Source organism: Triturus cristatus, chromosome 2_1 (assembly GCF_964204655.1).
Source record: "Triturus cristatus chromosome 2_1, aTriCri1.1, whole genome shotgun sequence".
NCBI lineage: Eukaryota > Metazoa > Chordata > Amphibia > Caudata > Salamandridae > Triturus > Triturus cristatus.
In genome coordinates this window covers 1,097,925,543-1,097,938,493 of record NC_140581.1, presented here as the reverse complement: position 1 = coordinate 1,097,938,493, position 12,951 = coordinate 1,097,925,543, and the positions used below count along the sequence as shown (strand labels likewise).

The following is a 12,951-nucleotide window of genomic DNA, read 5'->3' as shown; positions in this document are numbered from 1 at the left end:
ATCTGTGGACAGAACTGCAACATCGGCTCAGTGTCCCCGAAGGGCTGCATTGCAAGCATCACAATAAATCATTTCACATTCCAAAATGTCCTCTGCCTCCTTGTGCCTCATGTGTGTGACATGCCTTGTTGCCCTGTGCCATTAACTTCATGGTTGGTGTTTCCCTGACTACATCTCCCAGAATGCATTGCCTGTCTGCACTAACACATGTGGACTGGAGTGGGATTCTCCTTTCACAATGGGGGATGTGGGATAGGGGTAGGGGGGGCTACATTGCTGTGCATTCGTCTTACCTTGTTGGGTGGCGGCTCTGGCAGAGCTGTCAGCATCCCCAAGACCCACGACGCTCTCTTGCTCGATTGTGGCCCCCACCAGCTCCTCCAGTTCGGTGAGGGCAGGTGCCCTGTTGGTTCCACCTCCAGTCTGGCTGGCCTCCTTCTGGATGTCCCCCATCTTCCTCTTGGTTACAATCCTCAGGTCATACCAGCGCTTTCTGAGGACCTCTATGTCCCTGTGGGTCACTCCCACAGCATTGACCTGCGCCTGGATGGCCAGCCAAATGTTGCGCTTTTCAGCTTCAGGCATTTGCAGGGATTGCCTCCCAAACAGCTTCTGGTGCTGCTTCACCACCTCCTCCACCAGCACCTGGAGTCCCTTGGGGCTGAATTTCAGCTTCCTCCTCCTTTCCCCTCCATCTCTCTGTGTCCTCTGGCTGGACATGATGTTATTTTTGCTACACGAACAGGCACTGGCTCCCTGCCTCTCCTCTGCACTCCAAGCCTCTCCAGGGTCTGTTAATTATGTGCACCTGCCTGGGTGTGGCCACTTCCTGGTTGGGTGGGGTGTGGTTGCACAGGATTGGCTATTTCCTCAAGTCATATGATATTATTTACCGATTGGGTAAATACCGAATCGGTATTTTCCGATTCGGTAAATACCACCTCGGTATTTTCCGATTCGGTAAATACCACCTCGGTATTTACCGAATCGGTGATTTCCGATTCTTGATTACTGAACGTTACCGAATCGGTAATTGTTACCGAATTTTTACCTACATATAACTTACCGATTCTTAAATACCGATTCGGTACGGCTCGGTATTTAAGAAGCGGTAATATTTATTTACCTACATGAGGCCCTTAATTACCCTCCTCGAACTCTAAACACTCTCCGATCATGTCCGTGTCTCTCCTAGGTTGGCATTTTACGTTATACCTTACATAATTGAGTTTGTCAAGCCACTATGAGCACTTCTCACACCTTGGGATAGCTCCACGTCCAATACTTTATGCACTCTTGCCTCGACCTAGACCGCACCAGCTAATTTATAACCTTACATTTTCCTTATCCATGCCTTGCATGATACTGCTTATGATACTCTTATCACGATTACATTGTACCGACGATGCATTTTCTTTCAGGTCACCTAATTCACCGTATCACTACCGTAAAATTTTGACATCACGCCCGCGCGCTTTTATCCGCGATTTCTACCAAAACGTCAGAATTAAGTAACTAATGCAGATCTTTCTTTTATCTCATACCTGATCCTGTTGCCCCTGACGCTGAAAATACAATTACACTGTAAATATATGCTCGCTTCTTACAATTGTCTTTACGTGCTACCTTTGTACTTGACTGATTGTTTAAACGTAACGCTGGATTGAAATGTTTCCAATTGTCCTTACTTATGTCTATATGGTTGGTTTAATTTGCGTTCTGCTGGTTGCATATTCACCCTGAAACCACACTGGAACCCGCATTTACTTGCCTCATCTATGCGGTTTCTCTTGTTCTCTTGACCGCTTTTTTCCTAAATGACATATGTATAATTCCTTTTTTCTCTCCCTAACTATTTGCTTGCCGACCTTAACTTCAACATCCAAATGTTTGTTACTCATTACATGTACCCTGTACACTGGTAATTATTTCTCATTCGGTTTTACATACGCACGTTTCCTCAAATTTGGGGTTTTTTGACAAATTTACACTTTATTGTCTTCATTCCTTTGCTGATGTCCATTTAGTTTTACAAATGCCTTGTCATAACTTGTCATAATTTGTCGTGCTGCCTACAAATGTATCATATGACATGTCGCTCCATTATGCCAACCCTCCTGAATTATTATAACCTTTCTTCTCCTTTCTTAAATACTATCTTCTACATATCTACTCCCCACCCTTTATTGACACTTTTGACTAACACACCACGCAATCTAACCGGGTACTATTACGAACTAAACTAAACTCCTTTATATCTCCTAACGACTAATATTGGAACTAATCTAACTGTCCCTTGTCCTGTTAATCAACTCGATCTCACATCTGTTCTAACATACTCCTTCTCACCTCCACTATACTTTCCGCTAACCCCCATCCATATACTCCCTTCTACTAATCACACTATCATCCTGTAACAATATTGCATTAAATCATTCACACCTCAACTCTGCTTCTTCTTCTCTTATTTTCTCTCCTCCTTCTCTGACCGAAACCCCTCCTTTTTTCTCTCCCATCACCTACACCCTGTGTGATATATGCACTTGACATACTGAATCCTTTGTAAATATAACTTGTATATACTACTGCCCTTGTGCAGCCCTGAGGAAGCCCTAGGCCTGATGGCCATCTAGAGGGCGAAACACGTGTTGGCTGAGCCATTTTCTCCCTTTTTCCTACCTGACGAATAAAGCATGAATATATGACTAACACCATTGGATCTTTTTTCACCAATTTGGATATTTTATCCTGAAGAACCTAAAAACTTAAAATTCTTGCCCAGTTACAACTACAAAAAGAATACCATTGGAGTGCACAAGAGGGCAATGGACGAGGTCAAGAGGCGATGGAATGACATCAAGCGGAAGACCAAGGAGAAACTCTCCACCAACCAGAAGGCAGCAACGCTGACTGGAGGTGGAGGCCCAGTGCCACAGCTGGAGCTGGATGACAGGGAGGAGCTGGTGTCCACAGTCATCAGTGTGGAGACTGTGGCCGGAGTCGGAGGACCGGACACTGCTCGACAGGACACAACACAATAGCAACAGGGTGAGTGACCAACAGGTACTGGGGGGACGGGTGGAGATGGCCACAATGACACGCATGCACAATCAAGCAGCGCACAGTGCACACCCACAATGACCCTGGGTCATCCCCCAGATCTACACTGTCACAATGTACAATGCCATGCTGTCTGAATATCAACATGTACCATGCGGCTACATACATGTGGACACATTGTAATACGCCATCTCCCATTCACATCGCCGGGCCACCGTCAACACCCCCTGCAGAGCAGTCCCAGCCACTCTTCACTGATAATGAGGAGGACAACACCAGCATCGACACCCAAACCATCCAAGACATCATTGACCTCATCCGCCAATCACCACCAGTATCAAGGCAGCCCAGCTACATCGATGAGACCCCACCCACCACCTAAATCCCCCAGTAGGAGGCACCCACAGCCCCGGCACTCTCCCAAGACCCCCAGGAACAACACATGGCCTTCCAACGCCGCGTGCTGGATGGCCAGAGGGAGACGGCTGGGCAGGTGCAGGTGGGCTTCGACCTCATTGCTACCAAACTGGACGCAATCCTTGGGTGTCTAGGCCCGACCCATGGTCTCCAACGAGCCATGATTGACATCGCTGGAGTCATGATGTGGAGGGACGAAAAGGTTCCCGCACAGAATGGCTCCATCGATGCCAGCCGTGAGCTGGTACACATAAGGAGTCTCATGGAGGACATGGAGCGGATGGAGGCGGAAAGGATGGCAGCCACCGCAGCACATCAGCGAAATGTACCTGGGATCTATCATGCCCTGCAAGTCTACATCATGGCATCGCCGCCACAAGGCGTGGCGCTGATGAATGCTGCTGCCCCCACACCATCCACATCTCAGCCCCCTGGTGTGTCAGTACCTCCCAGTGCGGCAGGCCTATCCACCCAGGCACCTGATGTGTCAGTGGCAGACAGTGCCGCAGCCAGAACAGCAACACCCACAGGTGGTGCAGGCAACACATCCGGGGATGAGGACGTGGATGGGTTCGTGATCAGAAGGAGGCAATAGCATTCATTCCCACCAACGGGCCTATTGCTGCTTGGTCCAGCACATTGCCTCATGACCTTCCACTGTTCCACCATACACTCCGATGCACTCACCTTGGACAGCGACATGGACTGACACATCCTGTCCGACGAACAATGACACGGCAGACAGACTGCAGACTGTACCCTTCCTCTACTGCAGTACACATCATCCCCGGATGGACTCTGGCTGGCCCTCCACGGGCCCATATTGTGTGGTGTGCTCGGCATTGCTCTGTACCGCTCCAGCTGTAGAACTACACTGGATGTGCCAATAAACATCTAGTGACACACTGCTTTGTCATGTCTTACATCATTCATGTATGGATGTGTGGATGGATGTGTGGACAGTGCCTTCCATTGCGTCACTGATGTTCAACCTGCGGGATGCGAGTCAGAGGGTGCGCATTGCGTTTTGTGTACATGGTCCCATGGACACTACAACAGAGGCACACGCATCAGTCCCTTCCATGTCTGGACATGGACTGAACCACGGCCACAGCCCATGAGTCATTGTTGCAAGCCCTGCTCTGGTCCGGTGTACGGCAGGCCAGACCACTCCGCTTATGCTCCGAGGAGGGGCCACATTGCTACCCCACGAAGGCGTACTCGCTGGTGGTGTGCAAGTCACTGGTCTAGCCATTAGCATGTCACAGCCACTCCCTGGGGGCAGGTTTGCACACACCAAACCCATCCGGCACAGGAGTCACTGGCCATGTGACTGCACCAACATAAGGGGCCGACAGCCTCACATCCCCCTCTTTCGGTGCTGACTGGATGATGGACGCGCCACCTTACTCATCCATAATGGGCACATTAGTTGTTGCGCACAGGGTTGGTGGCATTCGAGGCCTGGCGGACAGCACGGGCCTAATGCCACATTGCGCTGACTGGGGTTGCACAGGGTCAGTGGGACCCGAGGCCTTGCGGCCGTAATGGGCCGGCCACCACATGGCGCTGACTGGAGTTGCACAGGGTTAGTGCCATTGGAGGGCCTGCGGACGGCAGAGGCACCCCGCCACGGGATGGTGGCTTTGGGTGCACTGAGTCAGTGGCACCTTAAGCTGCTGAGCGGGTGTGCAGCCTGCGATGTTGCCGGGTGCACTGGTATGTCACATGCCATGGAGTAATCAGAACCCAGCACCACATGTGAGACCTGGTGGCCTGCGGAGCGTGGCTGCATGGTGTGGAAGGTGCCATGTCCATGGGCCCTGGGCTTGTGGCTTGCAGCGGCATGTGGTGGGACCTCCTGTCTTCGCGCCGGTGGCAAAAGTGAGCATTGGGGACTGGGTGTGCATGGGCGGCCAAACTCCGATGGCAGCGGGAGGGGCTGGTGTGCCTCTGCTTGGGTGTGAATGGGCGGGCAGGCTATGTTGTCTTGTGCAATTGTGTGTACTGTGCCAATCGTGTATCTGGACTCTGTTTCAGAGGATGGCTCTGTGTCAGAAGTGTGACCTGGGGTACAGCTATGCATGCCGGCAAGTGGTTGGAGACACACCGGTGGCAGCAGGTGAGCAGTGTGCCCTGGGTGCCCAGGGGCGGCTCTCCCTCTCCCTCTCTTCTTCTCCCTCTCTCCTTCTCTCTCCCTCACTCTCTCTCCCTCTCCCTCTCTTCTTCTCCCTCTCTCCTTCTCTCTCCCTCACTCTCTCTCCTGCTCTTCTTCTCCCTCTCTCCTTCGCTCTCTCTCTCTCCCTCTCTTCCTCACTCTCTCCTTCGCTCTGTCTGTCCTTTGAAGTGCGCAGGACACACCTTCTCATCATGTTTTTTGACTTGCAGGCTGGGACCTGCGGATTGTCCAGAGGAGAGCGGCCATCTGTCATCATTTCATTTCTGTGTTATTTTTAACAAAGTTAGATTTGTGCCTTCGGAAGTGGATGTGTGCTGCTCATTTCTGTTTCGACACATGCATGTCACCAGTTGTGATTGTGCGATGGCAGGCTGATTATTTTGGAAATGTTTGGGTGTAGCTGACGTGGCATGTCTGTGGTTGGGGGGGGCCAGGAAGGGGTGGTCTGGGGTAATGTGTCAGTGGGTGTTGTGGCCCTCTTGGGTGTCCGGGCCGCATGATGGGTGGCTCCATGGCATCTGTTGCCATTCCGATGTGGCCCTGGGCTAGTCTCCCTTTTGTGGTGTTGGCTGCCGTCCAGCTTACTACCAGGTCAGAGCAGGTGTAGATTTCCTGGTGCTAACGCGCCTTATCGCCGGATTTGTGTTCTTATCGCCAATGTGGCTGTTTATTGTGAATGTTGAAGAGTGGTGTTGTCGCGGCTTTTGGTACGGGAATGCCCACTCTGCATCTCATTAGCAATATTTGCTGGGGTCCTATGTGCCGATATTTTTTGCGACTGCTATCGCAGGGAAACTGGTGCTGTGGGCTGTTAGCACCAGCTTGTGAATGGGGTGGTAAATTTATCACAACTTTGGCTGAGATAAAGTGCCGTTAATTTGTCGATAGCTCCTTGTGAATGTGCCCCTCTGTTTTCTCCCTTAACGTCTATAATTGTCCCTTTGCCAACATAGGTTTTACCTCTTCATCTACAATTGTTTGCTGATCCATCTTCAGGATCAGTTCTCCTGGAATGACAGAATGATAGGGTATTTCTAAGAAATCAATTCTGAAACCCTCAACTGTTGTTGTAGGACCCAAGGATCTTGAGTGATAGTCTCGTAAACATGGGAATAGAGTTTGAGTCAGGCCCCATTCTTCCCTGGAAGCATAAAAAGTAGATATTATTGTACTCACCTCGAAAACCGGAGGAACCTTGGCCTCGAGGTCTACTTCCTCTAGGCTGTTGCTGCCGCCCTCTTTGGGGGTAGAAAGTGGGAGCCGCTAAGCCTTCGTAGCCTCTAATATAGCCTCTATTTCTGAAGTTGTTACATTCTGATCTTTGGGAGCCCGGGCCGGCAGAAAGTCCCAGCCAAAAACACCTGGGCTGAAAACTCTACGTATGTTAGTTTGTGCCTTATCAAGAGCAGTAAAGGTAGTAACATATCTGCTCAAAGTTTTCATCATATTGTCTCCAAAGAGTATCCCTATAGGGTTCACAGAGGCCTCCTTTTCTGATAAACCTTCCAGGTTGGGATGGATTTTTAAGAGCACGGCTTTGCGTCTCTCTGCGTTCATGCTGGCACTGGCATTCCCCACGAGAACCATGGCACCCTGGCTCCAACCCCAAGGAAGATCTAGGTCTATGGGAATTCCTTTGATGTAAGCTTCTTTGGATATGCCTATTATCCTAGCAAGAGGTCCAACGATGTCTGACAAGGTGTGAGGGATCTCTCTAGTCCCTTTCTGGGCTCACTGCCTATTTTGAAAAGAAAAGTGATGAGCTCAGGATTAAGGTTCGGTTTTAGACAGACCTTGTCATGGATGACCGGTCTTGAGCATTCCGCCTTAAGGACACTGCACATTATCTTCTCTAGGGGATTTCTGATCCTTCTTTTGATAAAGTTGCCACATGCTCAAAGGGCCCCCACTCTGCACTCCTGGGGTGTTTAGTGTTGTGGGGAGAGAACATCTCTTCTCCCAGAGGGTTTTTAATGACGTCTTTAGAATCATCATTGAAGAGGTCATCCCCATCAATATCCCCTTGATCAAGATAAAATACATATTTATCATAGACATCTATCTCATCAACAATTGTCAGCAAACTCAGCTTCCTGAGTGTCTAATAGTTGCGTGCCGCTAGGGTCACCCAAATCCTGTGTGCCGCATCAGACACTTCTCTCTTTTGTGCCGCATAGTTGGTAGTAAGTTGAACAGTACGATAAAATATTAGTTAAATATAGACCAAACAATAACTCTCGTGGAGAGCAAAGTGCTGCTTATCTTGTCGAGGAGCAGCATTCAAAAGAGGAAGATTCTTCTATACATGGACTGGTCATGTGTTGACAATGTTCTGTTCTGGATTGTTTATGATGTAACATCATTTCAAGTGCTGCTTGGGAGTGGCATTAAAAGACTAAGGGCTTGATTATGATGTTGGTCGGAAAGCCTCCCACCGACAGTTGGATTCTCCTGGACCCTGTCGGAACCCATCCTCTCGACTCGGACGGAAACATTTCCAACCGACCGATTACGATGCTCACGGTCGGAAGGGGAACCATTCGGTCATTCCGAATCGGTTCTGACCAGCATTCGGAGAATCCGAGTTGGTCGGAGCCGATTTGTACAGCTAATTGGACAGCGTTTCCGACGTCGGATTCCAACGGCCTTTCCAACTCGGTCTGTCCGACACGAAAATGCTATTGGAAACTGACTAGCAGACCCCCTTCATCCTGAGTCTTCCAGTTTGGAGTCGAGGGAGTACCCACGAGACCTCTCTGTAAAACCATGCACAGTGTGGCAGGCACCATGGGGTGCCCGTGACAGAATGCAAGGTTTTCCGCAGACACCCAAATTAACCATAGGGGCCTGTGGTGTCGCTCGGCACACAGGCTTCCATTGTAGTCAATGGGAGTCCTTCGGAACGGTGTTCCGAAGCATCATAATCGGTCAGGCGGAACCGCCGACTGCCAATCAGTCGTAACTGATTGCGGCAAGAAGTCAGGTGGTTTAGTTTCCGACCGACATCGTAATCAGGCCCTTTATGCATAATGGTAGCCAACGGTCTTGTAGTGAAATTCATGATGTTTCCTTTCGACCATTACTATCCCTACTCATATATCAATATGCCACTGTTTTTGCACAATAATATCTATAGTGTAAGACTAATTATTCCATTGCTTGTACATCAGGAATGTCTTGATCTTAGCTTCCCATTGAAGCTAGGATCAAGTTCAAAGTTTGTGTCTTGTTCACAAAACAGAGCAATTGAAAATAAACCCTACCAGGCCGACCTCCTAATTATCTCCAGGGGCCAAAGGGATCTCAGAAGCAAGGAGTCCTTCATGTTGGAAACCTAATAATTCAGAACATCAGGTTAAAAGATCAGATGTCCTGAAAATATGGAATGTACTCATATAAAGCCCCCCTTTCCCAATAAACATTGATGGGGCTCCATTGATGTTTAGACGACTTGAAATCTTGGGATATGAGGGCAAAATGTAAGAATTTTATATAAATGAGTGTTAGATCTGGGGTCACCAATTCCAACATGTTAGCTTGGCACGTGGTAGGAAGGCACCCGAAGGCAATGTGTAAAGCACTAGGGCAGCACTCACTTACACGGATTCAGCCATGCGCACCCAATGAAGGACGCCACAACAGGCTGTTTGGTAAAAACACAAGAGTCTTTATCTATTTCAAATCGCAGGGTATCAATTCATTTCAGGATGAACGCAGTTAATTTGAAGGCAACAACAACAATCAGTCCATTCAGTTACTTTAGGCAATGCAGGATCGAGTAATAACTAATTCTTTGCATTAAATCAATCAGGGCACTTCAGAGCAACAGCTAACTCATTTAGATGATCACAGAGCAACAATCATATCCTTCCAAGACATGAATCAGTGACTGGCAGGGCATTGAAGGGCAACAATTAATGTGGTACTGTAAATAATCAGTGCAGTTCTATGCAGCACACAGAGATGCTCCGTGTAACAAACAACTCGATCCAGGCAGTAAACAGTGCATGTTAGGGTGACAATCGCTTTCTCCCCATCAAGGGATTCTCATGGTTCAGAGTAGTAGTTACGTCCCCTCAGGGACTGACTCCCTCGTGGCCCGGGACAGGCGACCCCTTGCCTAGAACTTTAGGGCCCCGAGCAAGGTGATTCTGTGAAGGGGGCGGCAGGGGCGCATCGATAGTGTATCCGGGTCACTTCCAGGTACAGTCACCGGCCCCAGCCGTTCGGCTTTAAGAGCACCAACGACCTACGAGGCCTGGTTGCAGTCCCAGTAATCAGGGCTGGACGCGGGGCTGCCTGGCCAGGGGAAGGGAACTTCTCGGCAGCCCCCACAGTCCCCTCCGCTACTCCGCCCTTCCCCTCCCCCGAGGGATGTTACCTTCTTGCAGGGCCTCCAGGCCGGGCGGGATCCGCGCAGGTAAAGCGGGCTCCCCGCGACTCGGGCACATGGCGGGGCGAGGCTGGAGGCTTCAGGGCCGGCCTCCGCCTCGCGCCGTCTTCTCCCCCTCAATGCAGATCCCTCAAGCCGCACCCTCAGTGGCCGATCCTTGCGCGGCTTGCTGGGGGGTGCGGCAGCTCGGCCCAATAGCGCCGCAGCCCTGGCGGGGCGTGGTGGGTGACGCGGCCGGCGCCCCCTCCACGTGGTACAGGCCGTGCTGGCTTCAATGGCCTCCCCGTGCTTCTTCCAAGTCGCGGCAGCCCTCTCCTGGCGTCGGGGGCCGCTGCAAGGCTGGCGCAGCAGATGTTCACGTTGGTGGCAATTCCCTGGGCCGCGGCGGTGAAAGGGGCCAGACAGCGCTTCCGGAGCACAGCGCAAGTTACAGGTACCCAGGCGGCCATGATCTTGGGCAGCTCGCGCTCCTTAGCGTGGAGGGGGCACCACCTGCATTAGCAGATTCCAGGGGGGAATAGCGCTGACAGGGCCCGGCGAACAACTTCAGGTCGGCACCAATTAGCACCGCGCTGGGGGGCGGCAACAGGTTCTTCCAGCAAGGCGCTCAGGTAGCCCCAGTGAGAGTAACAGGTGGCCAGTTCCTCAAATATAGAGCTTAGTGAGCACAGCGCTGGCAGGGGGGGTAGTCCTGGAGATGCAGCGCTTGTATGACACAGCGCTTACCTTGGAGGGCTTCCAGCGCTTCCTAGACTTAGCGCTGGCAGAGGTTGGAAGGTAGTAGTTGTAAAAGGTAGATGCAGCGGGGGGGGTTGGAGTTGGTTGGCACAAGAGGCAGGATGGTCCCTGCAGCACACTGGAGTTGGTCCCCTGGGCTCCCCCCTCGCTGGGCAAGATCAGTAGGCAGGCAGAGTCCGACATCTAACTTGGGTACAGCAGGGCCTAGACTCAGTCAGTCCCAGTAGTGTAGGTTTCTCCACTAGGCCCAACCGCCTACGCTCCGGCAGAGGTTCCCCCAGGTCCAGTGGTGCCCCAACTGACTAGTCAGGATTCCCTCCTTTCCTCTTATACCCAGGTCAGGTGACCCTCCTGCAAAGGCGGCAAAGCATAATCCCTCCCAGGGCTGAAAGGTTCCAGGAGCTTCCACATAATGGTCTATGGGATAAAAAGGCGGGATGGAAAAAGATACTCTATCAGAATGTCCCAGCCTGCTCCTAACCACTAGTGTGTGTATGCAGTGGCCACTCCACAGTATCAGGGGCCTGTGGCAGCCATGTTGTTAGGAGAGAGCACCTGCGCCTCAGCACTGTTTAGCAGTGGTAAGGCACCCAGAGACCTAGGGCCAACAAAAAGATGGCGGATGAAATAGAGGCAACAAGGGCAAAAACCGGGGTAGACCACCCTAGGGCTGACAGGTCTAACAATGAGGATAAAATCAGGCAATTCTGTCTCACTGAGATGCTAAAAAAATACGTGTTTTTAAGGGAAGTAACTGGTCACCTGAAGAGTTGGCTTTTCATATTAAATGTTTACACTTCTAGTTGGCTCTTTCTTTTCTTCTCAAATGCTTGGACAAGGACAAAATCTAATATAGTAGCCTTCACAGGATGGGTACCGTGTCAGTGGCAATGTGTCAACAAATCAGGACAAAAACACAAAATTCAAGTGAACCTGGGATTTTTTACATTATGCCTCTAACATCAAACTTTCATTCACTTAGAAAATCTCATTGTTTCATTAAAGTGGCAAAATTGTAATACCAGAACTTAATGATTAATTTATTACAGCAATCGACACCTGAAGGTTTTATGACTTTATGGGAGAATTTGAGGTCCGTTTAACCTTGGCCCATTTGGCTCTATCCGCAAAACATACACCCTGCGATTGCTCAGATGACGATCATATCCCGAGGCTCTCACCACAAGGTTGATTTTAGCAGGTTGACATGGCATGCTCAGTTTAACAAATTGTAATTTCCATCCACTCAAAATTATCCTAAGGCTCATTCTGAAGGCTTGGAGTCAGAGATATATCTGGTAATTACCCCACCCACTTAATTCAAGACAACACAAGGAAGGTTTCCATCTCTCCTGGAAAGCTCTAAGGTTTTCTGTTGGGACAGGAGTGCCCCCTGCATTATTAACTGTTGTGTCCCCTGCCCTCCATTCCCTAACTGCATATCTGTGATCTTTTTGTTAGATTTTTGGTTATGCCACACACCTCATAGTGACAAGGGACTCCCATCTTTGGCGGAGGCTTCATGGGATGGAGCGCGGTGGTGGTAGCGTATTATGGTTGGTGAATTGTAGTGACCGGCTTGTACATGAGAGGATGAATGAGCACTTACAGACCTAATAATATAAAGTTCCACTGCGCACGAGGAACCTGGAATTCTGAATGTGACATCCCATGAATTGAATGTGTGTGTGTGCTAGACATGATAATGTGCTTTGCAGAAATAATAGTCTTGCAAGTTCTATTTTGGAAGCCTAAAGCCGGAACGGAGTACAAAATGAAGAGAGTTGCTTTCTCTACACAGCACACATATTGCTGGCATCTCCTAGACGGGCGAAGGGAGCATCAGACCCTGTGATTAGGAAAAAGATACAGGCTTTCCTTACAACTGCTAGGTCCTTTCCTAATACATTAGGTTGTAAATGACTCTGACTGGAGCTGCCATTAGATAGATGACATGGGTACATACAGAGGCCTGCAGCCCTTTGAAGGGGCACAGATTCTTGTCTCACTTCCTGTTCTGTGTAAGGTAGGTTTCTATATAGCTAGGTGCAGCCTTCTATCACCTCTTTGTACTTCTGTGATGGGCATTCCAGCTGGAGATTGTCCTGCTGGGTAGAGCGGCAGTACTGACAAAAACTAGGCCTGGAGTGTAGCCTGGACAAAA

At 50.0% G+C, this 12,951-nt stretch overlaps 1 long non-coding RNA gene across 1 annotated transcript in view; it reads left to right on the top strand.

Moving 5' to 3' along the window:
• LOC146866429 (uncharacterized) overlaps positions 1 to 12,951 on the top strand; it is a 288,212-nt gene that overhangs the window by 35,597 nt on the left and 239,664 nt on the right. The window lies entirely within an intron of this gene.